A 26,958-nucleotide genomic window follows, 5' to 3' on the forward strand; every position below is an offset into this window, starting at 1 on the left:
CCACAAAGCCCGAAGGCACCAACAAGCAGCTCCACAGATCCAAGTCACATCTCAAACCTACCACAGGCAAACACAAAACTTGCACTAATGAACACCCTGTGTCTAACCTTGCAATGGATCCCATCCAATTCATCTCCCTCATGTGCTAAACTACACCAGCTCTTCCTGATCTCTATAAAGACAGCATCAAGAGCTGTCCAAAAGCAGGGATTCCCTGCTGCAGGCAACACACAGAGGGCTGGAGCTGGAGCCCAGAATCCAGGCCAGCCCATCTCCTGCAGCCCTGCTGCTGGCAGGCAGACACACTCTTTGCATCTTCCTCTTCCCATAGGGACTTCATAGCTTCATGTAAAGAACTGCTGGGAAGATCACAGGCTCTTCTCAGTGACAACAGTCACATGATGGGCCAGGTGCAAGCACACATGAATCCACCTCTCCTAACTCTGGATTTTTACAAAGGGGCTGATGTACAAAATTTCTAGAATACAACTTGCTCAAGTTTATCTTCCAGAAGTGCTGATGGGAAGACAAAGCAGCAAATACTGGCTGTGAAGCCAGCCAGCTTAGCATAGAGATGGGAGGTGGGAGCAGACAGAAGTTCTCCTTGAGAATTTCATGGGATGTGGGACCAGAAAGGAGAAAGAAAACAAGGACAAAGCAGGACAGGCTGCAGGCAGCAGGACACCAAGCTCTCAAAGCACCTCCTAATGGTGGAAAAAGAGCATTTGCCATTAGCACTGGATTTGTCTCCAGAGGAGGCAGCTGCCTGCAATTTGGACCACTTTGGTATGTTTTTATTTCTTCCTATGAAGATTGATGCTGCAAGTAGAGCTGTTTGCTGTTGGCTCTTGTGCGTGCAGCATCTGGGATGGAAGGTTTCAGATTAATAAAATGTGATATCTCACATATATAGGAACTGTTGCGTTGGAAGGAAATGTGAGCTCCCTGCTTGACCCTCCAGATCTCCATGCAGCATCACACTGTGTCCAGGCCAGAGGCCCTCAGCACCACCCCTAAATGCTAAGGAGCAGGCTCCAAACCACTCAGGAAGGTGCTGAGCCAAACTCCTGTGACCTGCAGCCTTCAGGACCACCTATGCCCAGGTTTAAAGCCCTAGGCTCAGCCCAGACCAGGCACAGGCACCAGCTGGGCAGCACTGCCAGCACAACACTTTCAAGCTCTCTGCCATGGGAAGCAGATGGGTCTCCAGTCCTTGAAAGTTTTTCTCTTCTATTTTGAATTACTGTTGAAAGACACAAACTTCCCCTAGGACTTTCAGAGATGTTATTTAACAGGAAAGTAATTTCTTCCCACTTTCCCCAAAATGAGCATGGATAGGACTCAAAAACCTCTTCTGAATCCCTAAGAAAGTATTGTCCTAAATACAGATGCTCAAAGACAGCTCAAAAACAACAGACTGAAAACTAATTTAAGACAATCATGCTTGCTCCAATACATAAAATCCCATGAAACCCACTGGCTCATGCTATTATAGAGTTCAGGATTGATTTTTTAAAAAATTATGTCCAATAATATCTGCAGTATCTTCCTCATTGCCTGATAATTAATCAAATCTTTTATTTCAAATAATGTGAAATACAATACAAAATAAAAAGTAGAGAGATTTTGAAATTAATATCTAAGGGGTTCATTCTAAAAAATGCTGGGATATTTGAGCGCTTCTTAAACTTTTCTCCTTTGCTCTGTAAATGACCCTCCAACCAGCCAACATGATTTTGCAAACAAATTCAACTCCAGTGAACACAGACTTCTCAAGATTGTGCTTTAGATGATGTTTTTCAGTCAGTCCTGGCTCCGATGCCTAAGACTGATCTCCCTGCACAGCACATTAGTCAGACACTCTTGCTTTATTACAATCCTTCAAAACACCTAAGGAAAATCAAGGTAGAGACTATGCTGGAAGAGATGAGACAGGGAAAGGGCCAGGTTTTCTGCATAATCAGAAGTCTGTATCTAACAATAACCATTAGAATAAGCATAAACAAAATACCATTTTTGCCCCTTTGGAAGACCTACTCCTCTTGAAAGAAAAAAAAAAAATTGGCAAGATTTTTCAGAAAAGGAGTGAAGGACAAGAGCTCTCTCCTAGAGTTTGGAAGAAAACACTTTGCAGTAGGAGACAGCTGGCTCTACCACATCCCAGCCCAGCTCTGCTGTCTCCATCCTGTGTTAGATAAGCTGCTGGCTCCACTCTCCCCACAAGAGGGAAGGTTTTTAGACTGGGAAGCAGAGAGCAGATGCCTGATGAACTGGGGGGACCTTGCAGATGTTTGGCCTTTTCCTGGTCCTCTGTGAACAGATGGACCTTTCTCCTTCACAGCTTTAGTTATTTATTCTGCCACTGCGCCTTCCTCTTTCCCACACAGCCACAGGACCCAGTGCTGTTCCCACTGCACTCACAGGAGAATATTCCCTTGGATGCAGAAGGGAAAGCTGTCCCTGCATTATTATTATTATTATTATTGGAATTGCTGGAAGTCTCCCTTCGGCAGAGAGGGAAGCATGCAAAGACCAAAATCCCTGTCCTCAGCAGCATAATGATTCTAGATGGTGTGGGGAAGAAACAGGTTTGAGGGAGCAAAAGAGGAAAAGAACCTGAAAGCCAGCTGACACTCCCTTCAGGCACAGTGTCCCTACAGAGCACCTTTGCCTTCTCTCACCCCCAGAGCTTTGCAAGTCAGATTTTACTCACTTAGAGCTGTGGGAGGAGGCAGGGAAGTCCATGTCCAGGCAGAGCACATCACTGCCACCCACTGCTGACCACCTTCAGTGTCACAGAGCGAGGAGGGAGCCATCTGGGCAAGGGACTGTCCCTGGTCTGCACAGATGCACCAGCAGCCACAGCAGAACGGGGCTCTGGGGTTACCAGTTAACCATGGGCTGGTGGAGGACACATCCCTCCCTGAGCACTCACCCTCTCCTGACTGATTTAACCAGGTTGTCCCTCTGTGAATAAGGGATAAGATGAGCAAAAGGCTCATTAATGTTGATTATTATTCAGCACCAAGACCAGCATTTTAGTTGACTTTCGCCTGACATCAACCTGAACACTTGGATGTATTCCAGGTTGTGAGAGTGACTGCGCTGAGTTCTGTCAACAGAGAGGTATCAAGGCACCTCCAGAAAGCAATTTGTACTTCAAGGCAGGCGAAGAGACTTGCCTTCCAATGGCAAGTCTCTCCATGGAGGTACGAAATCCAAGACACAAACTGCCTCCAGCTCATACAATGAGAAATCTCCACCTCTTACCATATGTTTAAGAAGAGAAAATAAACAGTTTTTGTTGCACCAGCTACTCGTTCCCCTGCATACAGCTGTGTAGACCATGAGTCAACCTACGAAGGAGCTGTGCAGTGAGACACATGCCTTGCTCGGTTATTTCAGATGCAGCAGCACAATGTGTTGTGAAACCACAGCCCTGAGCTCTTCCCTCAGCACCCGTGCAGCTCCTGCACCACAGCATCACCCGCTGCAGCAGCAGGGATGGGACTGCCAGCCTGGCAATAAAAGCCCCACCCTCGGCCCACCCTGAGCAATAGAAAGTTGTATGTTGTAAATACAAGTGATTAGGCAGAAACGAGGTGAGTCCATCGTGGTTATGGTGGGAAGCAATAGCAGAGCCACTGGCAGAAGTGATGCCTCCCAGGCCCCAGCCTGGCTTCTGGCTTCAAACAAATCTGTGCCATTGTAGATGCACTTGCAACATTTTACCCCTCTCTGCCCCAAAATTTCCCCTCTTACACTCTTTCCCTTTAATAATTTCACTATTACACTTTTAAGTACACAAATATAAAATTGTTCAAAGCCCTAACAGACACCTACATCAGCACAAACCTGTCAGGGTGAATAGAAATTCACAAAATCTTTGCCACTGGCTGCCTGACGCCTTCTGGGTACGAGTACGAGCTAAGAAAAACATCCTGCCTCATACAGCAAACGCCATTCTCACTTACAGGCTAACCTTTAAAATTTTAAGTGCACTTCATTTTTTGCTGGATCAAGCTCATGTCTCAAGTCTTTGTTTTCAGGAGATATATCTGCCAGCCAACAAATGAACTGTAGCACAGTAACTGCCTCCCCCCCTTGACAGACACAGTAGTTTAGACATGAAGATTTGTGGCTTTGAAACTTCTAGACTTGAAGAAGGGCTCACATGTTCAGTAAAAGAGATACTTTGGGGGGAAAAAACAGAGAAACATGAAAAAGCAAAACACTGTAATTTTCAGGGAAACAATAAGTTAATGAAACCTATTAAACAAAAATCTGGGTTTACATTGGTCTTCCCAGCCTTCTGGCTGACATGTGATGATGATCTATGTCAGATGCTGATTTCGATTTTCTCCTTTGAAGCAAAAATAATCCTTTCTGACTATAATCTTGATAATTTCTGATTCTGAAGCTGGTTCAGAATGAGTTTGAATCACCTGTGAAACACAGTTCAGCCCTGACTCAGAGACCAGACTAAGGATAGTGATGGAGTGAACCCCATTGATGCGTTTCCATTCTGATCCAGACTCCATTTGGCAAAGTACTGAGCAGACAGGGGCACTGCTTGGTCAAGTATTTACCTTCTACTGCAGAAAGCCAAAGCTTTGACATTGAAACAATTGAGATTTACACCTGAACCCTAATTCATTGAGCACTAAAATCCTGTTGACGGAGGCTACCATGAACCTGCAATCCACAGTGACCATTGCAGGAGCCTGCAGAATATCCCAGTATTACTACATGGTCTGGGAAACTTCCTACTGCAAAGTGACAGCACAGGATTTTTATAGATGTGACCCGGGGCCTCCTAGGTGTGAACATACATCTTACTAAGTTTCCAAAAGTAAACGTTTTTCTGTAGCATCTGTACTTAACACATCACTAGGCAAGGAAAACACACAATTTAAATCATGTTTTGGCCCCAACCATGTTGTGAGGAATCACTGACACCACGTCAGTGCAGGGGAAACTGTTGCATGATGGCATACCAGCTCCACAATCCACCTAAATATACCACATTGGCCTGTGATTCCTAAAATAAAGCAGCTCCAACAACCCAAAGCACTGTTTAAATTACCACTCTTACCAATCACTAATCCTACCATTTGAACTACTTGTGCTAATCAGCTACTGTATTAATAAGCATGAGGAAGAAAAAAAACCCACACTGGCTAATTTCATCCTCAGCATTTAAAAAAGGAATACTGAGTCTGTCAGGTAGTTGCACTGAAAATTTACTTCACCACCTGCTAGCTGAAATATTGCTTTTATGGATTTACATTGTATTAAAAGGTCACTGGCTGTTTAAGTCTTAAACAGTTTTAATCATTCTAAAAGTCTCTTAACAGTAAGAAAAGGAAGCTCAGAACAAACAGCAGCAGGGATTCTAATTAAAAGGGCCAATTCATCTAATTTTATTTGGGGTTAATTATTCAGGATTCACTCTCTGATGTGTAAGGAATAGCAATTAGTAATTTTAGTGATTTGAGGAACATTGGAGGTGTAATCAGTTAAAATGAGTGAGTGTTTACAACACAAGATGTTGAATTAGTTTCTCCCAGCTGGAGAACAGGAACATTAGTCCCCTACAGTTCAGGACTATGCATCGCAGTCCTGCTTAAAATATTCTCTTTAAATTAAAAAAAAAAAATCCAAATTCACCACAAGCCAACAATCATCTGGTAATTTTGTTTACTACATGGAAAGTCAATAGGAAATGTGTACCATGGCAGCTTACTCATCCTCACCTCCACCTTCACCCTGCCATCCAACTATTTAAACCCCTGGGATTCACTGGAAACAATTCCCAGTAATTTTTCAATCTGTACAACTCCAGTCAGACTACCATCCTCTTGCCACACTGCCTTTCACCACAGCTGGCTGAGATAATGGAAGAAGCAGCCTGTGAAACTTTGAAATGTTAATTAACCTCAGTGGTTAAATATACAGAGGAAAAATGACCGTGCGATTAGCTTAAAACCTCTAGGTACAATTCCTCCTGCAAATGCAAATCCAAAATAGCTCTGCTGGAATCACTCTGGACTTCTTCCAGTGTTACTAGAGCCAGAATAAGGTACTAAAGCTTTCAGGAGAAGCAGATGAGACTCTGGTGGGGAAGAGGAGCCACATGGGAGAGTGCCAGTGGGGAGATCCAGCGCTGGCTGCTCTGACATCCGGGGCTGAGCTGAGGCAGCAGTTCAAAAGCCATTTTTTACTCCTCTCCAGAGGTAACTGGGTTTTACCACTACTCAGGCATAGCCAGTAGTTCAGGGTCCAGGGACTGGACCCCTTGCAAGTTTGTGCCCACAAGTTTATGACTGTTAAAAGGAACAGCACTGGCACACTATGTCATGCTCACGGCAAGTGGCGTAGCTTTTAATGAGCAACCTAATTTGGTACAAACAGATGCTGTCTTTAGTGTCCTGTACACAGAGCTTTCACTCCAGCTCTCGTCACCAATGTGGGAAATCCCCTCCACCCCTTCACTCAGACCTCACTGACCTCCCTCTCAAAACACCCCAAAGGCAGTAATTAGCACCAGGGTAGGAGATAAGGATTCAGTTCCCCAAATTATGCAAAATCTCAGCTGCTTCACCACAGTGGATGCCCCTCATTGTGAAAACAATGGGTCTTTTTTATGAGATTGTTTCCATTCAGCTGGTGGCTGTAGACACCAAGTGCTATCCTTCCTAACAAATCCCAGTCAATGCTCCTGCAGCCCCAGTGGTGGCAGGGAGGAGCAAGCGGGTGCAACTCCGTGCTGGACTGTCCTCCCACATGCACATCAGCAGAGCTTCCTACACATCAGGCCTACAAAGACATCAACAGAAGGCTGCATTTTAATCTTAATATTATTTTTCCATATAACTGTGGGGCAGAGCACTCCATCTAATGTCCTACAGCCAACCTCTCTGCCATAGATGTGACCCACAGGAAACACAATGGTCCTTTAACAAAGTTTAGCGAAGGACTGAAGTTGAACTGTTGCAAGAAACAGTCCATGGAACCTTAAAACTTCAATAAAAATCTGTGCTAAAATAGAAGGCAGAAGAAGAACCGTAAGATTTAACAAAAAAGCTCTAAGCACTCTTCCCTGTCATATACTTCTTTTAGGGTATTGGGGATGTCACCACCCCACTGTGTCTCTGTCCACCAGCATGAAAAGCTTTCCTTTGCCTTGTCTGCAATGTTTATTTGTAGAAGTGAGCATGATTTCATCTTACTTGTGCAGCAACTAGTACAATGAGATCTCACTTGCAGCTGCTCAAATCTAATAATGGGGACAAAAGTAATTCTGAATGATTTTTTTTTTTTAAATGACAGAAAATAAAGAAGAGATTTCCAGGTAAACAAGTGAAAATCAGAGCATTTAAGTCAGAAGAGAAAACCCTGTCCTGGAGTGGAAATGGGCTGCATTCCCACCATACCATCCTTCTCCTCTGAGAGTGAAGGGTCCATGAAACAACTCAACGAGGGAAACACCATCTCACTCAGAACAAAGTGGAACAGGTTATCTATTTGTTTATTAGATCATGGTGTTGAACTCATTTGTTCATTGCTAAGAGCTTCTGACAAGAGTTGACATATGCATTAATTTATTAGAGGGCTGTTTTGAAGGAGTTGAAAAAAATTAGCTACGCTACTGGATTAGGATCTCATTTCCACCGACTGCTGCTGCAAAGCACAGTGAAAGTCAGTCTGTTTATTTGGTCAGCCTTCTCCCCTGAGGCAGCTGACAGGGAAGATGGGGACCATGTCCTTAAGACACAACCTATCTTATCTTCAACCAAACCCTCTCTGTCCCTAGCGATGAAATACAAAACACTGCACAGATCACAAAAAAACATCTCACAGAGCTCTTCACCACCAAGGGACTTCCTCAAGTTTTGGAAGCTGCAGCCAACAGTTTTAAGCAATGCTGGATTTATCTTTTCCTATGCCTGTTTTTTGTATCGTTTTCCCATTTGGGAGGCAAGTTGCAATCTGAGCAGACAGAGGAAACCCATGTGCTGCAGCCTTGGCTTAAGCCTCAGAGTCAGCAGTGGCCTGTGCTGCAGAACATCTGGAAGGACTGGATGCATTCTCTTAGCCCAGCATGCGAAGGAGAGGGACAACAAAACCCAGCCACAACCAGACCATTCCTGGAGGAGAGGGTCAACCTCCCTTCAAGAAGTTCTCTTCACTGAGTCTTCTGCTCCTGGTTTCAGAGACTGGAGCAAAACCACCAAGCGGGAAAGGCAAGTACAGTGCTCAGAGGAGCTGATCAAACAAATCCCCATGGACTAGTTTTCAAACTGGGTCACTCATCCTCTGGGTCCTCCCATCTTCTCTGCCACCCCTCCCTGTGTCACACTTACAAACACCCAGACTTGGAAAATGAAAGCAAAATGTGTCTTCATCAAATGTATCTCAGTTCACTGTTTACACCAATGCAAACAACACTGGCTTTCTTCCTTCCACTGCAGTTAGACAGTGCTACTTGGGAGCAGAAAAGCATCTTGATTTTCCGTCTGTGATAAAATTAATTGCCTTCTAATTCACTGCTGTAACACTGAATAGTAAATTACATCCTTAATCCCTGAAGATAACTGAAGATAAAATTAAATGTTGGATACATAGAATTCACCTCTATCATATTTTTTTCAAAATAAATAGCAATGCTCCATATCCAAATTTTAGTGATGGACATGGCAGTGTTAGGTTAATGGCTGGACTTGATGATTTTGAAGATATTTTCCAGTTCTAAATAGTTCTATGATTCTAACTCTGCAAATAAATGTATAGAAATATATATTTATATGGAATAGTGGTGGTTTGGTTCCTTTTGCTGGTACCAACCAGAAATGTCCCATGTGAACTGGCTAGAACATGGAAAAAAATCAGGATTAAAATCAAAAGAAAATACAAAAGGATGGTAGTATCCTATATCCTCTATATCCTTTCTACCGTATTTCTTGCTAACAAAGAAAGTAGAGAAGAAAACAAATGATGCAGACTTTCTTTTCTTTGAGATGAATCATACACTGAAACACTGATTCCAAAGCTTTCTGTACCAAAGACCATTTTCCAGTACCCTAAAGGTACTATTCCCACTTATACCTGCAGTTATTGCCACAATGTGACAAGAAATGCTTTAAAATTTACACTTTTGCATAATTCAACAAAGTAACTGGTTAGTGAAAAAAAAAACCCACACTAAACTGACCTTTTAGACAAGGAACTACATGCATTTTTTCATATTCTGCAAAATCTCCTACCAAGAACCACCCCATTCTTCTGTCTAGTCAGAGCCCAGAGCACTGTGGTGGGGAAAACAAGAGGAGACAGCATTTTCCATCAGGAGCTCCTTAAAATGAGCAAGGAAGAGGTGAATAACAGAGGTACACAAAGGTCTTCCCAAGGATGAGAATCATATTCCCATTCAGGACATTGATGATAACAGAATTCACTCCCTAGAGTGACCCAGGCAGACTGCCTATCCTCAGAATACAAGCAGGGATAAACAGTGGCAGCATGGAACTTGGTCTGGTTTTGGGGGAACGTGGCTCCCATCCTGCATTCCCAGCAGGAATGGCCACGACACTGTAGTTGCCCAAGCACACATTTTAACCTTCTGACCATTCTGAGAGAGCAGTCAATAAAACCAGCAGTTTTACTGTAACTCTGCTCAGCATATGGTGCCTCCCTTCCAGAGAAAAAGTATTAGGGTCTGGCATCAGCCCAGAGCAACTGAGAGGGTGCCCTTGCCATGAAACACACCACACCAAAAGCACTATTTGCTGTAGAGAAACCTGGGTGAGATTGCTCCCAGACTGAATTAAAGTTCTCTATTTAACCGACAGAAAACAAATTACTGAAATATTTGTGGATATTGTTAAAAGGAATAATGCGGAAGAAAATTAAAATCCTCTGCTAAGATTGTGGTTTTGTTTGAAAAGCCAGAGACTTTATTCTTAAAATAAAATGTTGTGGAAAAAAAGGGTAACAAATTGTAGTAACATATTGCTGCAGTTTCTAGGCTGGTCTTTGGAAATCTTCAGTCTGAGGTTTGGTTTTCCTCAGAACTGCTACTGGGACAATTTTAGTTAAACAAAAAATTAAATTAGGCTAGGTGGGGAACCTCTCTCGATTTTATTTTGTTCTAATTTCTTTTTCAGCTTTGCTACAGGAGAGTGCAAATCTATCCTTTTCAGATTAATGACTGATCTTCATTCTAAATCCCCACTCCAATATTAATAACCTCTCAGAAAACAATTAAAATGGATATATTGTTTGAGTGTGTGCTTAGGGAGGACGAGAAGAGGATAAATCTTCTCTGATGACAAAAGCCTCTGTCCCCCTTGGAGGGCTGCTGATGCCAGTGGTGATGGACAGTGATTATCCACTGTCACATACACATCTCCTCGTGCTTCCACAAGCATGTGCCTGGCGCAGTGAAGAGAGGGAGAGAGGGCTGAGCAGCACAGGAGAAGAGGGGATGGTCCATCTCACCACCTGACAAGAACTCCTTTATCAGTGAGCTGGAAAGAGTAGGCCTTTTCCTCCATCAGACAGATGATGCAGGAAGAATGATTTCCAAGTTGACATTATCAGCAAGTGCAAACAGCCAGAGAGACACCAGGAAGGTTGACTGCTTGGAAATTATTTTAATGCACAGAAATGCCTGGTGTGCTGAGGCTTTATGATGAATCATGAAGCCTACGTCATTCAGAGTTGCTTATCAGCTCTGAGAATTTTCTAGCCAACATCTCTATCTTCTTCATGAATCACAGCAAAGACAGTGCCCTGGTGCTGTGGGCTACAATCACTCCTTTTGCCTTTTTCCAGTCCCATGTGAAGCAATGGGAAGGTCGTAGTGCATCTTGCCAATGTGGTGTTTTTACAGTGTAACAAGGGGAAAGCACATTCTCTGCCCTGGCAAGGGTGCACACAGAGATATTTAGGGGTGCAGAGTTTTCTTAGAGGATGGTCAGAGGGCTGGCATGTCTTCCTATGAAGACAGGCTTAGCTGTTCAGCCTGGAGAAGAGAAGGCTCCAAGGAGAGCCAAGAACACCTTACAGTCCCTAAAGGGGGCCTACAGGAAGGCTGGGGAGGGACTTCTCACAAGGGCATGTAGTGGTAGTACAAGGGGGATGGCTTTAAACTGAAAGAGAGGATATATGGAAGAAATTCTTTACTGTGAGGGTGGTGAGGCACTGGCACAAATTGCCCACAGAGGCTGTAGACTTCCCATCCCTGGAAAGTGTTCCAGACCAGGTTGGATGGAGCTTTGAGCAACTTGGGATAGTGGAAGGTGTCCCTGCCTATGGCAGAGGAGGTGGAATCAGATGATCTTTGAGGTCCCTTCCAATCCAAACCATTTGATGATTCTGTGATATGATTCCATGACCATCTTTGGCATAGAAAGACAAACTTGAGTCACGGCCTGCGTGTTCTCCTAGAGAAGAGCAGAAACACCCTCCTTTGGTGTTTACATGAAACCCTAGAGAAGCAGGTTTTGCAAATTCACACTGCAATTTTGTAAAGCATGACTTGCTGCACGCAGTCATCCAAGGTGACTGCTTTATACAAAAGCAAAGCTCATTCCTAGAGGATTTAAACAATGACAGTCAGATTTCCCTGATGAAAGACACTCAAGTGAGTAACAATTTCATTTAAAGAGAAAACATGGTATTTTCGGGCACCTGGGCTGTCAAGAAAATAAGAAGCAATTGAGAATGCAATTGAGAATATTCTGAAATTGGCCACTATTTATATTTCTACACAAGAGGACAGATTTTAGATTTAAAAATACAGGTATGACCTAGCTTTAGCATCCAGTAACCCATCTGGCCAAAACCTAAATGTGGATGTTGATGATCTTTTGAAGAATAGGACTCTCTACTTTCAAAGACTATGAGATTTACTCCATATCCTTATCAGGCAATACATATCATATCATGTCATGATGATCAGCATCTTGATTGATTAAAATCTTTAATTCCATTGGATTTAGAAGGCTAGTTTGAGACACACTCATACAAAAGACCAAGGCTGGAGTTCATCACAAGCACAGAATGGGACACTGTGACTGCAGCATTGATATCTGCTCCCCTCATTCTTCAAAATACTGCAGTTAAAATCATCTAGCCAAGAGAGGTAAACAAAGGTGTGTGTCAGGTCAGCCAGCAAAACCTTTCAAGACTCCACAGTCATCATGAGAAAGCAAATAAAGACTACTTTGGCTCTCATTTACTATATATTTAACATTTGCAAGAGAAAAATCAGATGACTGCTTAAAGCTTGGGATGATGCACGCCATATTCAAGCTACTCCAGAGCTTGAAATGTTTAATGTTTTATGTGGTTTGGAAATGGTTTAAATTCCCTAATGAATTTTTCATGCCCATACACAATTTAGCCTTTATCAAAAAGATCCCCTTCAATTATGTACTCTGCAAAAATTCTTTGGAAGGATTCTAGACACTTTTCTCCTTTTTTTTTTTTGTTTACTGTTTTCAGTTTGCTACGGTCTGTATAAAACACCCTCACTTGGCTATGCCTACTGAAGTTATCTGTGCTTCACCTTTTGTGCTACTCACAGAAAATCTCTCCATGACTTTACCTTAACTGTGGAGAACGGGAAGACAGAAGAGCAATCTGGGACAGTGAAAGGGTAAGCCTCACTGGGGCGAGGCTAAAAAGCTGCAAACCTTTGGATGGACGCAGCTCTTTGCCGCGCTGCACCGTGGGGAGCTGTCTGTGGAGAGGGGCATCCTCTGGGCAGCAGAGCTGGCAGCAGGCACGTCACTCCCAGCGCAGGAGAGCAAGCCTAATTAGAGCACTGCCATGTGCCAGCTATTCTTGGAGGCAGAACAGCCCCTCAGGAGCTGTTGCAGGAGAGCGAAGCGAGGACAGCCCTCGGACCACTCCAGCCCACGTCAGAGGCATCCCCAGGAACACAACGCCATCCTCCCCTGCCCTGCAGCCCAAAGATACCAAACTGCTGCTGCTCTTGCTCTCTGAACACCTTCGTTATGCTGAGCACACATCCCCCAAGGTTCTGGGAATATTAACATAAGCCACCCACAAATATTATTTTAAAGATGTGATTCCCAGAGTCCTCCTATTTTTGGAGAAGCATCTTAAAAAAGCTTCCCTAATATACTGGAACAGGCCCCATATTATCTCTTCATGAAAGGAATCCAACTGCTATGCTTCTAAATTCACTGGTAAGCAGTTCAGACTTCCTTTTATATTGTAAGATTTCCTTCCCATAAGACGCAAGATATATTGCCTCAAGGGAAAAACAGCTTTATGAAGAGGAAGCTACGTGTGCCAGAATTGTTCTCTTCCATTATCCGTAACATCCTTTCTCCCTCCCATTGTTTTAATAAAGTTGGTCACCAGAAGAACCTGCAGCAAAAATGCCAATACCCTCAGAAGAGTATCTACCTGCCAAAAGCCCCAAAGCACATCTGCTGTTCTGCAGCCTCCTTGATGCTCAGAAAATCTGTTTTCTATGCATGCCACATATGCAGTGCTGATAGAAATGTGACTTTGCTAACAAACTTAGTTTTGGCTGTTCCCACCAGAAAAACATTTTGAGCAATGGATGGCTCACCAGTAATCTCCCACCTACATGTATTTTTGTAGCATTTCATTGAATAGAATGATGAAAAGGCAAAAACCCAACCAACCAAAAAAAAAAAAACAAATTAAAAAAAAAAAAAGAGAGAGCAAACACATTCAGTGGCAATCAGCATTACAGGGGAAAAAAATTAAAATCTGCTGCCTGATGTTCCTACATGTGATCTAGAGAAATATTCCCCTCCTGCATGCACGTGCTTGCATGCAGCAGGGGCTCAGTTACACTCTTAAGTTCAAGTGCATTCTTAAATGTTATGTCCCACGGGCCTTCACAAAGCATGTATCAAATTAGGCATTTGCTGGAATGCTTTGCTAAGCAAAAGGATTGGTTTATGAACTTTCCCCAAAGATTCTGCTGAAATGAGGCTAAATGGTTGCAGTGGTAGCTCTCAGGAGATCCCCAATTCTTCCCTGAAGCATTCATTTTGCTAGGATTTCCCTCTAGTACATTCAGCTTTGGGGAATCACTATGGGAAACTGGGAGCAGGGAATTCCCAGCATTAGAAATTACAGTATTGCCCAGGGTAGCTGAAGTAACCACAAATCCCTCCCCACTGATTCAGATCCCACCAGACCCACTGACATCTCTTCAATTTTCATTAAAAATCTCCTCTAGAGGGTATAATCTCCCCAAATTTAAGCAGAGGGAAATCCAGGGTTCCCTAAAATCAGAATCCACTTTATTTGGGACAAAAGGAATCTGCTCTCAGAGGGACTGGAGCTGCTAAAAATAAGCAAATATTCCCAGTGTTTCTGCATTCCTCTCCCTGAAGTGAAATGATCAAGAGGATTAATTTTAGAGTACGTACAGTTTTTATGTGAAAAAACCCAAGCTGCATCTTAGCTTTTAAGCAAAGACCAGATGGAAAGTCTATCATTAGAAATGCCAAAGGGAGAATACGCTCAAAGTTCGCTTCAGGATGGAAAGGTCATTTCTAGTCATCCTTGTTTTAAATGTTCTCAGAAGCACTCAAGCTTTTCGTAGTAAGATGGCTTTCTTTTAGTTTATCAACCTGATTTCCTTCAAAATAAAATATAAAAATATCTCCAAAATAAAACAAAAATTGCCAAACAAGACAGAAACTTGAAAGGCAGGCGCCAACTCTCTTTTTTTCCTCTCCAGAGCAAAAGAGTCATTAAATTTTAATGAATTATTGTTTAGTTGACAAGAAATGCCACAAAAATGACCTGCTGATTCCACCCAGGGGTGTTTACTTAGAGTTTCACAGGGAGATTTATGAGATGACAGGCAACAGACGACGTGTCAATGGAGTCTGAGAGGCAATGCTTCATTCATCAGGTACCAATGTCGATGAAGAACACGTCAAGATGATGAGAAATGGAGCAGGTTTCTCCACTATGCTAAAAGCAACATTCCAAGCCCCCAGGGAGGGCTTTGTGCAGCTGCCCCATACAAATCCACCAGCCCACCTGCACTGGAAGCACCATGCTCCTGTTCCTAAGATGTGAGCAGTTCAGTAAGAACCCCCTTTGGGCTCAAGATGCCTTCTTAACATTACCAGCACACACAGGGTGACTAGGAAGTGACAAAATTGTGATCAGTGACATTCACTGGAGTCAGTAGGGTGACCTGAAGATAATACAGTGCTCCCAGCATTACTCCACTTGCTCACTCACATGAGAGCTACAGCTCCCACTGACTCCAGCAGTCCCTGATCTCCACATGCCAGCCATCCATGAAACAAATCCCATGCCCAAGAAGATCAGCCCACAGCTGAAGTACAGGATGTAATGAGGCCCCTGGGACACAGCTTCCAAACCTTAACAGGAAAATATTTAATCAAAGACAGAAAACTCCATTCTCCTGTTTTCCAACAAATATTTTAAAAGTACATCGATATGGCGATATAAAACTGACATTTTCACAGTAAACACATTTGTGTCCCGGCCCAGATTATTGCCAATGAAAACTGGAGCTACTGGCTAAATCTAAAAGTGTTTTATTTCCTTGCAGGCTGTGCCTTTTCTCAGCTCTAGTGGGCCACCCCTGACAATAAGTATCTGGCTTCAGGTCTTCCTCTATACAAATCCTCTCAGAGGAGCCATCACTGACCTAACCAGGCAGCAATTGGGCTGTGCAAGTGTCAGAGGGAAATGTGTCCTGCAGTACCACTGAATGAGGGACAACCAGACAAAACCAAGATTCCATTCCCAAATAGCATGCTAAAGCTTTGGAAGCAGCAAACAAATGCTTTGTTGTTTCTTGGCCACTTCCAAATGTTGATTATTCCGTACGAAAGAATTAACAAACAAGGACAGAATCTCCAAGCTCTCTTTAGAAACCTTCTTTTCAAAATACACCCTCGTTTTAATCATTTACCATTGGCAATAGAGAAGGAAAACAAGGAGGTAAGAAATCTAACACAATCAATCCTTCCCTAGTTCCCACAAATAGACATTCACTGCCTTCCAATAGTCTTGACTAATCATTTTAATAAGCAGTGAAAAGATTTCGCAATTAAATGCTTAGAGAAATAAGATGCATCTTCCTTCTCCTTCTCATGCCTCATGAGTTTTCCAGCTCCTCTCATAAAGAGCTTTCATTACTCTGGGCATGATGGAGCCAGAATTGCTGCATGAGAAAGCTCTGATTTCAATTTTATCTCAGTCACTATCCAAATGCCCAGAAACTTCTTCACAGCTCTTGGACCACAGGAGAAAAAAAAAGCCCAAAAAGAGCCAAAAAAGGGGGGTTTCAGTCCTAAGATCAGAATCACATTAGCTAGACAGGTTTTTCAGAAAAAAAACCCTCTGGCCTTAGTGTAAACTAAGCATATTTGGTCAAGTAGCAGTAGATCAAACAGACAAGGAGCCTCACAATGCCCTTCCTGCAGCCCCACATTCGTGGTGACAACTGCACTTTGCTCTGATGAAAAGTGACCTTTAGGCCCTGACATTTAGGTCCAGATTCTCCTACTTGTGTCACCTCCGCCTCCAGTTTCACAGGTCGAATTCACAGCACTTCAAATAGTTGGCAAGATTCATCAAACATGAGCCCATGTCTTGCCCAACAGAGTCTTAAAATGGAATATTCCCACTCCACAGTCCCATGCCATGCTGGATGGTCAACTTACACGAGGTACTGGATGTGCCATATCTCTTTGGAAAATCAACATACCAAGCGAAAGCTCATCTCCCAAAATAGTCACCCTGATACTTTATTTCTCTTTTATTTGTTTGCCTACTGCAGTTACAAAACACATTCTCACTGAGGCAAAAGGGATCATTAGCCAGAGCGCTTTTGGATGCAAAGAGACAGTGCTAAACGTGCACCAGAAACAGCAATATTATATGGTCTTCCCACATGAGAAAGCATAAAAAGGCAAAAGGACCCTCCATTAGCTCGTCTCCATGATATCTCAGTAAAACCATATACTCAGAATGGAATTGTGGTGATTGGAGGTTTCTTGTTTATAAAGTCCAACTCTGTTTGCAGGAAATATCTCAGCTGTGGTCACGCATCACATCCCTTGTGTCGGATTAGCTGCTAAATTTAAAGTATTTTCTGTGTATCTACTAAGTATGAGTTACTGGCATGAAGAAATGTTTTAATTGTCACAAGTTTTCAGGTTCAGCCAAACCAATCATTCCTGCAGCTAAGTCTGAAAGACTCTTGACTCTAATAAGGGATGTAAACAATTGAACAAAACCTAGAGATCTGACAGCCAGAGATCCACCAGCCCTTGCTGCCACAGGGTCATCTCTCCCTCCTGAGGGCCTATGTCCCATTTTTACACACACACACAGGCTGAGAGCCTGATGCACCAAGAGAAGTCAAAGTATTCTGTTACAAACACAACTGATTTTTTGGCTGGAGGAAAGGGTTACAGTGTCAGACTCTGCAGGATCACTGTGGGCAGGGATGGGTTAACAAGAAGAGATCAAATGTGAATTTAATTCAAATCTAAGGCACAGAATGGACTAAGGAGAAGATGAGGAAGATACTGCAATGCTTCATGCATTATCTGGTACGACTGCATGGTATCCAGTCCATGCTGATACCAGAGGAGATACAGACCAGCTGTGATTTTACCCAACTCACAGTTCCCTCATGCACTGCCTCTTGTCTTTATAAAGTGATTTTTAGGTAAGACAGTTGTGTCAGACCTGAGCTCCCAGTGTAATTTCCCCCCTATGCCTGCAGAATTAATTCAGTAACCCAGGTGCTATTTCTCCTTGGGCACCACACAAAGAATTACAAATGGCTCTATTTGTGCCTAGCTGGTACAAAAGTGATGTCAAAAGTGTAATGGGAAGGAAGAAAGGACCCAATTACAAAAGCAAGGTCTGTGAGATAATCTTGGTCCCAGGACAGTGAGATATGGCAATTAGAAGCATTTCATCTAACTGTCAGTTGGGGTCATTCAATGAGCTTGTTATCCAGAGAAAAGGTGGCACCTCAAAATACCAATTACAACTTTCAAGACTCAAACTGTGCCTCAGCCTCTTCTGCCCCCTGTGCCATCATCTCTAACATGACAGGAAGGTCAGAATGAGCAACAGGAATTCAGTTTTCAAGAAGAAGCCCAACTGTACTGCAGATTAACAACCAATTAGCAGTTTTGAAGAAGTTGTGCCCTCTGGCTGGGGGGCTGCCAGGCTGTGCTGAGGAAGTGCTTGGTGTTGACTTCCCAAACTGACTCACTTCTGTAAGCCCTGGGGTGGTATTTATAGAGTTGGGGGAAAATTTCCAGGGAACATCACTTACTGGTACTCACAAAAATAGCAAGGGAATTCTTAAATTACTAAACTTTTAAGGAAAAAAGTCATTCTTCTTTTTGACAAGACAGCAAAGGAGAAGTCTCTATGATATTCTTGGAAGAAGTCACAATTAACAGTGTTCCTTATTGCACTTTTCTTTGACAGTAGTAGATGTTGCTCCTAAGATATTCTGTGCAGCTGCAAGGCTGGGGTTTTTCTCCTCTCTTCTACAGATTATTTCCAGGATAAGACATTGAAGTCAGCCTTGTCTCCAAGGCTCCTTAGCAAGACTTGAATGAACCCAGGTACCAACAACAATTCAACCACAGCAGTCCAGATCAGCCCAAACCTTTTACCCAACTGTCCAGGATCCCAATTTGGGGGAATGGCTGTACCCTTCAGTAAACCACATGAATCTGCAAGTAGATCTGTTACTAATAGTCAAACTATCACCTGCAGAAGTGAGCTGGTTCCCCTGCATAAACTAGACATGCCCTGGTATCACAGAGCACACAAAAGCAGAGGAAGGGCACGGACTAGTAGCTGGATCAGTGCCTGTTCCCCTGCACACATGTAACAGTGCCCCTTATGTCTCCTCAAAGCCAGGGACTAAGCCAAGCTTTCAGAAAGATTTTGTCCCGGCAATAGTTTTAAGGATGCAACCACAAATCTGAACACTCACAACTATTTTACAGTATTTCACTTTCTTGCCATTAAACACACACAGATCTAAGGTCTCGCTTAGCAAGGAGGGGCAGACAATGCCAGGCTAGGTCCCTTTCCCTAAGCAGCCAGCATGCCCCAGTGGGGAGGACTGCAGACCAGCTGACCACAGAAGTACAAGTTCTGGAATGAGAAATAAATTTTTGAAAATATAAGATACAAGCACATATACTTGTCCTCATCCCACACACAAGCTGCAAATGCTTCAGTTTATTACTATGACTTCCGGATTGCTCCTACCACTGCCCTCCCTCTGAGACCTGGGGTCAACATTGGCCAAATGGTCCTTGAGAAGGCCTCAGAGATGTTTCCCTACATGTCTTACACAAACCAGTACCTTAGATGAGGACAAAAACCAGGATAACAAGAAAAAGGCTGCTGGCAGGAACTCAAGCAGTACCTGCTCTGCCTGGCCTCTCAGCCCCTGGGAGGGCAGGTCAGGTCCAGCTCTCTGCCAAGCTGTCAATCATCACAGCTCACAGTCTGTGACAATCATAAGACATGACACCCTGTGCAATGCAATGGAGACCCAACAAGTTTGTTTTGCACATGCCACTGCAGCGTTGGCAGATACAGCAACATGCTTTGGCTCGCAGTGACACGGGAAGCATTCAAAGCACTCGCGCAGAGATAAGAGGCTCCCCTTGACTCCTGCCTGAGACACACTGACCTCCCCTCCCTCCCTCCGCCTTGGCATTGTCAGAAATACAAAAAAATCCATTCCTTATGTTTTCAAAATGTGTCTGTTTCACGGAGTTCTCCCCCCTTGTTTTTTCTGAGGCCAATTAAAAATAAAAGTTTACCAGAAAGACAACAAGGAAAAAAAAAGCTGATACCATTGGATCCAGCCTGTAAGGATCTCACACATAAAAGAATTATGTCCCTGAGCACTTTCCAACAGACTTTCAGAAAATTTCATCTTTCTACTTCCCTGGCTGGATAGTCTGTTTGAGTAATTTTCTCTTTCTCCTGGGGCTGGTTGCTAAGAGACGCACTATTACTTCTCCCTCTCTTATGACCCGATTACTGTGATCAGCAAAGACAGCATGCAGACAACAGCCTGACACGGCTCATACAAGAACATCGGCCTTGTTACAAAATGATGGACTGTATTAACACTCCGCAGCCCCTCCGCTCGCCATGGCCTTTGGAGAGCCTCCAGGCACAACTGGGGGCTTTTACTTCCCCAGCTTCTGAAGTGCACGTTCAAACATTTTAAATCACAGGACTGGGAAGGGAGAAGAATTGACTTTTACCTCCTGTGCTTCACTGTCTGACAGCCAGAATGGTGTTACTGCATCCTCACTGAGAAACTTTCCTTTTCTTACCCTTCCTAAGAAGTGGCCTAGGAAAAATGATTACTCCTTTTTACCGTCTTGAAAAATAAACTTTGCAAATACACAGCATAGTTTGGGTCAGAACATTCCCTTGAAGGGTCTGACAGCATGTTGTAAAGCTGATTGTAACACTTGAGGGGCTAAGAGGTGAGCTGACACCTCTCTTGGTGTCTCTCTGCAAAGAGCTGAGATGGATTTTTCTGGATAAGGAAAGCAGCTGGAAATAGATCCAGCTGTAGGTGTCCAGCAGTCCCAAGGAAGCTCCCAGAGGATGCCCAAGAGGCTCCCAGCTCACGCAGAAGCAGCCACAGACTGGCACTGTGTCCTCTGCAAAAAAGAACAGGGGATGGAGCCAGTGGAGGAGATAGGAAATTTGGAGCACAAATTGAGAGCTTGTACTGAGGGGTACATGGGGCAAAAAGTTGAGGAAAGTTGATTTTGTTGAGAACAAAAGAATTGGTTTTCTAAGAATGGGGCCACCAACCTCAGAGACTACTAGTCTCCACTTAGTAAGAATTCAACCCTCATAACGCTCACTTTTTATAACATAAATTTCAAACTTCTATACTTTCTTCTATTAAACCTTCTTTCAAAAGACTGTGCTTGCCCACACTGTTTTGGTACCATTTTCATACTCTTGAGGGCCTCCTCTCCTCCCACCAACTCACTCAGGACAATTCCTGTGGCAGGACCCCTGGGCACACCCTCACACCACAGACAGTGCAGAGTATTAAGAAACACCAGTTGATAAAACTTCTCAAGTGGGCTTTGTAACAGAGATGACCCAGAGCACAGGTTCCTTCCTCATCTCCATGTCATTTCCCATAAATTCAATGCTTGGCACAACAAATGCCAGCTGTCATGAGAGTGCAATTTCTACCCACCAGCCCTTAACAGCAGGCTTGGCTTTATGATTGGGGTCATATCTAGATGAAACCAAAACCTTTCCTTAGTCAATGTCATCACAGGAATTAAGACTTGGAAGAGACATGTGAGTCTTTTGCACTTCAGCTCCTCAAATAGTTTGGGTAAATCCCCAGTTGAGCCCCTGGAGCATTCCTGCACTTTCTTCCACAGCTGTGACTTTGCAGTGTGAGTGTTGGTTAAAGAAGAAGTCAGAAGGGGAATTTTCAGATAAAAGGAAACTTTCTACTTATTAGGATCTAGAGCAGATCCCCGCTCATCCTCTGCAAAATCTCCCTCTCCAGGCAAAGCAGAGCCATAGGATTCTCAGTCCTGCTCACAGACCCTCAAGTCCTGTGCCAAGTCCATCTAAACATACTTTGCTTAGCAACAAACACTTCAGGCCTGGTATATTTAGTCCAAATTGTAATTGTGTAGGATTCACTGCTAGAAATGCCTGCTCTTTGGCCACAAGTACAGCCTCTGTGGCTTCAAGAGTTGCTCATTCATTCTTCCAACCTTTTATTACACCAACCTGTAATATAATCCAATAGACATTTACTGGCTGGTCTGATTTAGCAGGACTCAGCCTGGCAAAATAAAAAAGCTTTAGGCAGAGAAAAGGGAAAGCATACATATAATCCTTTACTGCAATAGTTAGTTTCCAGTGAGTAGAAGAGCAGCACTGTGTGAAGAATGGCAAAAAAAAAAAGAGGCAAAAAAAAAAAAAAAGAATTACTAGACTGTTAACTATCATATAACAATTGTTATTATTTAACAGACAAGCATCTGGAGGATGTTAACATTTCAGATCAAAATAAAAGGGACAAGTGCTGCCTGCTTGAATTCAAGCTATTTCTGCATTAGCATTGCTCCCTTACTTGGACTGGGCACCACAGCCCTGTAAAACTACATACAGGACAAACATTATCTGTTTAACAGAAGGTTTGATATGGTTGATGACAGACGTTTGCAATTCAGGTTATTAAATGATACTTCCCTTCCATTTCAGTGTGTCAGAAATGTCTTCTCTTTCTCTTTTTCCCTTCCCTTTTTTTGCCCGCTTTCTTTATTCTACCCAAACTATTGTGGTTCACAGAGCAGGCCACTGCTAAGATGAATCACTATTTGATGTCTGAAATAATGAAGTGGAAAAATTAAATATAGTCTCTTGGAAGAATAGACAGACAGGAGAAAAGAAAATGAGAAAAAATAGTCAGGGCAGAAAAAAAATTAAGAATCTACCTGCTGAGAAGTGCAATGTTTGCTTTATGATACCAAATAACTGAGAAAATATAAGCTCACTCACCAGAATGAAACCCAAGGCTAGGCACTACTTCAAGTAGTTCCCAAATAAGAGGCAATGTGTTCCAGAGCCTGTGAAAATTTAATATTTGTAATTCTAACAAAACATGGTCAGAATACTTAATAAAATCTGGTGGCTTGACTTGACATTTTGTGAACTACAGATAAGTATACTAGTTCAATAACAGTTTTTATGCACTTGTTTTATGCTGCATTCTTCCCAGGCCTTTCCCTGAGGTGGTATTTCAAAAAGAAAATGCTCATCCTGAGAGCAAAGCCAAGACATAGTTCTATGGATTTGTTTCTGGCAAAAAAAAAAAAAGCAGATGCAGACACTGTTATCCAACAAAACAACTTTTGGGATGAATGCTAACAAGAGAGAAGGCCCCACACAGAGCCAGTTTATTCCCACTGGTGAGACCCACAGGTCCTGACACTGGACACTCTGCTGGGGACAACTGGGCAAAAATCCCTATGCCTGTAACTCAGAAGTTATTGAGTGGAGCAACGCTGGCCAGGCACAAAGGCACCAGCTTGGTCTCATTCCTCTTCAACATGGCCCAGCCTGCTTGGGGCAGTTTAAATCCAGTTTTACACAAATGAGAACCACCACTCATTTCCAACTGGTTTCACTCGGTTCTTAACCAACAGGAGAGAGGATGTGCTTCGAGAGGAATCAATGGACACTTCCAAAAGGGTGCCCCAAACTGCTTCACAGCTAGGGACCCCCACCTTCCCACTCATTCTGCAGCATTCAGAGGCTTTGCTTGTGCTTTAAATGCTCTTGTGTGAAGGTAGCAAGCCCACCACAAAGAGGCCTGGAGTTTCAAGATCATTTTCACCAGCTGTGTTTTGTAAGAGCCTGTGGATGATGCAGTTCTAACACTAATGAATAAAGTATTGCTTCATCTGCTGCATCTCATTCAGCACAAGAAACACATAGAAAAATGAGGGAAGGATTAAGAAAGACTTTAAAAGTTTATAATATGTACTTTAAAAAAGCTTTTTCTAAGAAACAAGCACTAACATGGGAGCTGTGGTCAGGCCCAGTCAGGATGACTTACAACAGCAAGGTCACCTCTTTATTCACACCACATTTTTCAACTCCATTAGCTCAGTGCTGTGAGGGATGGCACCAGAAAAGTGTTAGAACACTTCTCAGCCTATCTTTTTGCCCCACCACTGAGACACTTCCTTCCCCGTGAAGCATCAATGATTTTTTTTCAGCTAGTGGAAGAGATGAGGAGCAAGAGAGGGACCAGCAGATCCCACTGCAAATACTCTGGTACTCCCAGGACTCAATTCAGAGTAACAACGTGTCCCCATGCCTCCTCTGGGCACTAGCAATGGTCCACAGGCATATCTCCTGACATATGCAAGGCAGTCAGCTCCTGCTAGCTGTCCAGTTCTGGATAACTGCATTATCTGATGTTAGTGTTGAACAATGCACACACAAAACCACCACAGGAGCATGGATGAGACAGCTCACTGTGCCTGCACCCCAGCCTTCCTCCAACAACCAGCAGAGCACTGCAGAAGCTCCTGAGATACTTCAACGAGCAGGTACAACACCCCTCTGCCTCTCAGCCAACACAGCTCTTCCACAAGTGAGAATTCCTCCTGCTGTGGAACAGAACCAGCACAGGCAAGCGGGGAAAAAAATCAAAAAAAACGAAAAAACCACAGAATCTTTCAGGTCAGCCTGAATTTACTCTTTCAGGGCTCTCAATACAAATAATGAACAGACTCTGGACCTTGTTGGCTTCTATGAACTGTCAAAGACTGCAGAGCAGGGAACAGCACAGCTATAACACAGGGTGTCTAGTCCAATAAATCCATGCCCAAGCTTCAAAAATTAAGACAGAGCTACAGATAGCAGCTGCTGTAAACAAAACCCACTAGGTATATCTGCCTGGAAAAAAAAAAAACCTAAACAAAACAGCAAAACAACAAACAGCCTGAGAGTTCATGCCCCCAGTCCCCTACAGACATAGCAGAACATAACTCACCAGTGCTCAAAAGCCTCCACACCCATGAAGAAGAGGAGGGCACAGAGAGTCAAGCTCTGGGAAACCTGGATCAGCTGGGTTCAAGAACACACACTGGTGTCCATGGCACAGCCTTGCCCTGGAGCTCGTCCTGCTCATTTGCTTTGTCTCATGAGTCATTTGCCCCCTCCTCCAACCAAGGTAAATGGAAGGAGATGGTTTTTTAAAGAGGCAATTAAAACCTCAAAGACCTTCACATAAGACCTGTTGCTCACCATATCTGAAAGGTGCCCAAGGAAAGGAAGGAGAAAGGAGGAGATTGCTTTGAGGCTCATCCCTTCATTTAGTTCCCATTATTAAATCCATATTAAGTGTTTCTGTAGATACTAAATTCACCAAGGATGGCAGTTAGAAGGAAAGACATCAGCACTAATAAATACTGAATTTAGAAGTACCCAACAGCATAAACTAACGTGGCTAATTTTGTAAAGCATGTCCTGAGAGCCCCAGAGTGTGACAGAGAAGCACCTCCAAGCCCTGGGCAGCCCCACAGAGTGACTGCCCTGGGAGGGATGTTGCTGCACATCCCTTTCTAACCAGGGCTGGCACGGCAGCATCTCAGCCTGTCTCAGGCAGCTTGAGAAAAACACATGGTCCTGTTCATACAAACAGCAGACACTGCAAGAATAGGACAGATTTGGCTTTTAGGGAGTGGAAAGAAACATCTTTGCAGGAGCAGGAGACCTCCTGGGAGCCATTCAATGATCTGGTAGGCAAGGATGGACTCCATTTCTTCCCTACCACCATGAAATCATCCTTCAAGTGACTGCACACAGTGGCAGAGGAGGTAAATTCAATCCCCAGGGAGCTGCCCCAGTGCTCATGAATGCTGGTCTGGAAAGCCCAGCCCTGCAATCCAGCTGAGCCTCCCCAGCTCACCACTGTGCTCCACCTGTTTCAGCACAGGCGTGTTTCTGCTGGACTTGCAGGGCTTTATTTGGAACCAAGGGGGGAAAGAACTTTTGTGGTTACCAAAATAATATTCAAACCAAAAGGATCCAAACCAAAAGGCGACTCACACTGCAAAGTTTGTCACTCACTGCTCCCAAGCCATCCAGTGGCCCTGATTCAGGCTCTTCTGAGTACCTCTGACTGACAACAGATTTTACACATTTCTGAAGCCCCCAGTTCCCAGTTCTGGCATACAAGCCCCAGTGCCACCCCAGCAGCACCAGCCCCGCAGTAGCAGGCACTAAGCCAGCAGATCAGCTATCACCAATCTCACCCCACACCAGATGCCTCCTTAGTCTGCCCTGCAGGGTGAGGCCCCATTTTCTGGAACTAAGGCAAAGATGGAATTTGCTTCATCTGCAAGCTATAAATCCTTTCTATCGTCCTGAGCCCAGCATAGATGGGAACAGCTGTGTGGCAGTGTTTCCCTAAGGCTCCAGCTCTGTTGAAGATGCTGAAATACCAATATAAGTCTAAAAGCCAGAGAGCAAGAGAAAAGTAAGCGGCAGGAAAAGGAGGAAGGGCAACCACAGAAAGGTTTGGATTGGAAAGACCTTGAAAAATAATACAATCCAAAGCCCCTGCCATTCCTCAGTGAAAGGAATATCTTTCACTAAACCAGGTTGCTCAAAGCCCTGTCCAACCTGACCCTGAGCACTTTAAATGATGGGGCATCCACTGCTTTTAAATGAAACAAAATTAATACGAACTCCTCAGAAGAAAAATCTTAGTTTCTTTAAGAGATTTTTGGTGTAGGACAAAACCATTGTGCACACTGCTGAACAGCATCTGCTGAGGAAAAGAGGGAGGGGGCAGGCAATACCAAAGACATGAGCATGGAGAAAGAAGTCAAATATATAAGAAGCAGATTGTCAGGACCCATGGCTGGTTGATGCCTCATCCATCTCAGGACTCATCTTCTCCCAGCATGAAGAGAAGATGCTGTCAAACTTCAGACACATCTAGCTCCATCCAAAGAGTACCCCTGATCCCAGTTAAACTCTTAGAGCTACTGCTCAGACGTCTGGACATTTAATTTTGATTTCCAGCCTAATTCCTCAGCAGCTACACTTCCTGCCAAGTCACAATTGTTCACCTTGTAGATAAACATCTTCTCCAAGCTTGAACAGCTCTCCTCTCCTCTCTCTGTGGGGTAAATACAGAGAGTTCTGTAAGATGATGAGCACCAGCACTTCCCAGGAACTGTGCTGCTCACACCTTCCAGGATCAGGCAAGGTCAATCCCCTGCAAAGCATCACACTGGGGAGGGGCAGCACTAAATCCTCCAGAAACACAGCCCAGACCACAGCAGGTGTTGGAAGGACCTGTAC

The 26,958-nt window shown here is 43.7% G+C and overlaps 1 protein-coding gene across 1 annotated transcript in view; it reads right to left on the reverse strand.

Annotated features, from left to right (window-relative positions):
- LPP (LIM domain containing preferred translocation partner in lipoma) overlaps positions 1–26,958 on the reverse strand; it is a 319,560-nt gene that overhangs the window by 172,123 nt on the left and 120,479 nt on the right. The gene's annotated exons all lie outside the window — the stretch shown is intronic.

This window comes from Molothrus ater, chromosome 10 (genome assembly GCF_012460135.2).
Source record: "Molothrus ater isolate BHLD 08-10-18 breed brown headed cowbird chromosome 10, BPBGC_Mater_1.1, whole genome shotgun sequence".
Classification (NCBI taxonomy): Eukaryota; Metazoa; Chordata; class Aves; order Passeriformes; family Icteridae; genus Molothrus; species Molothrus ater.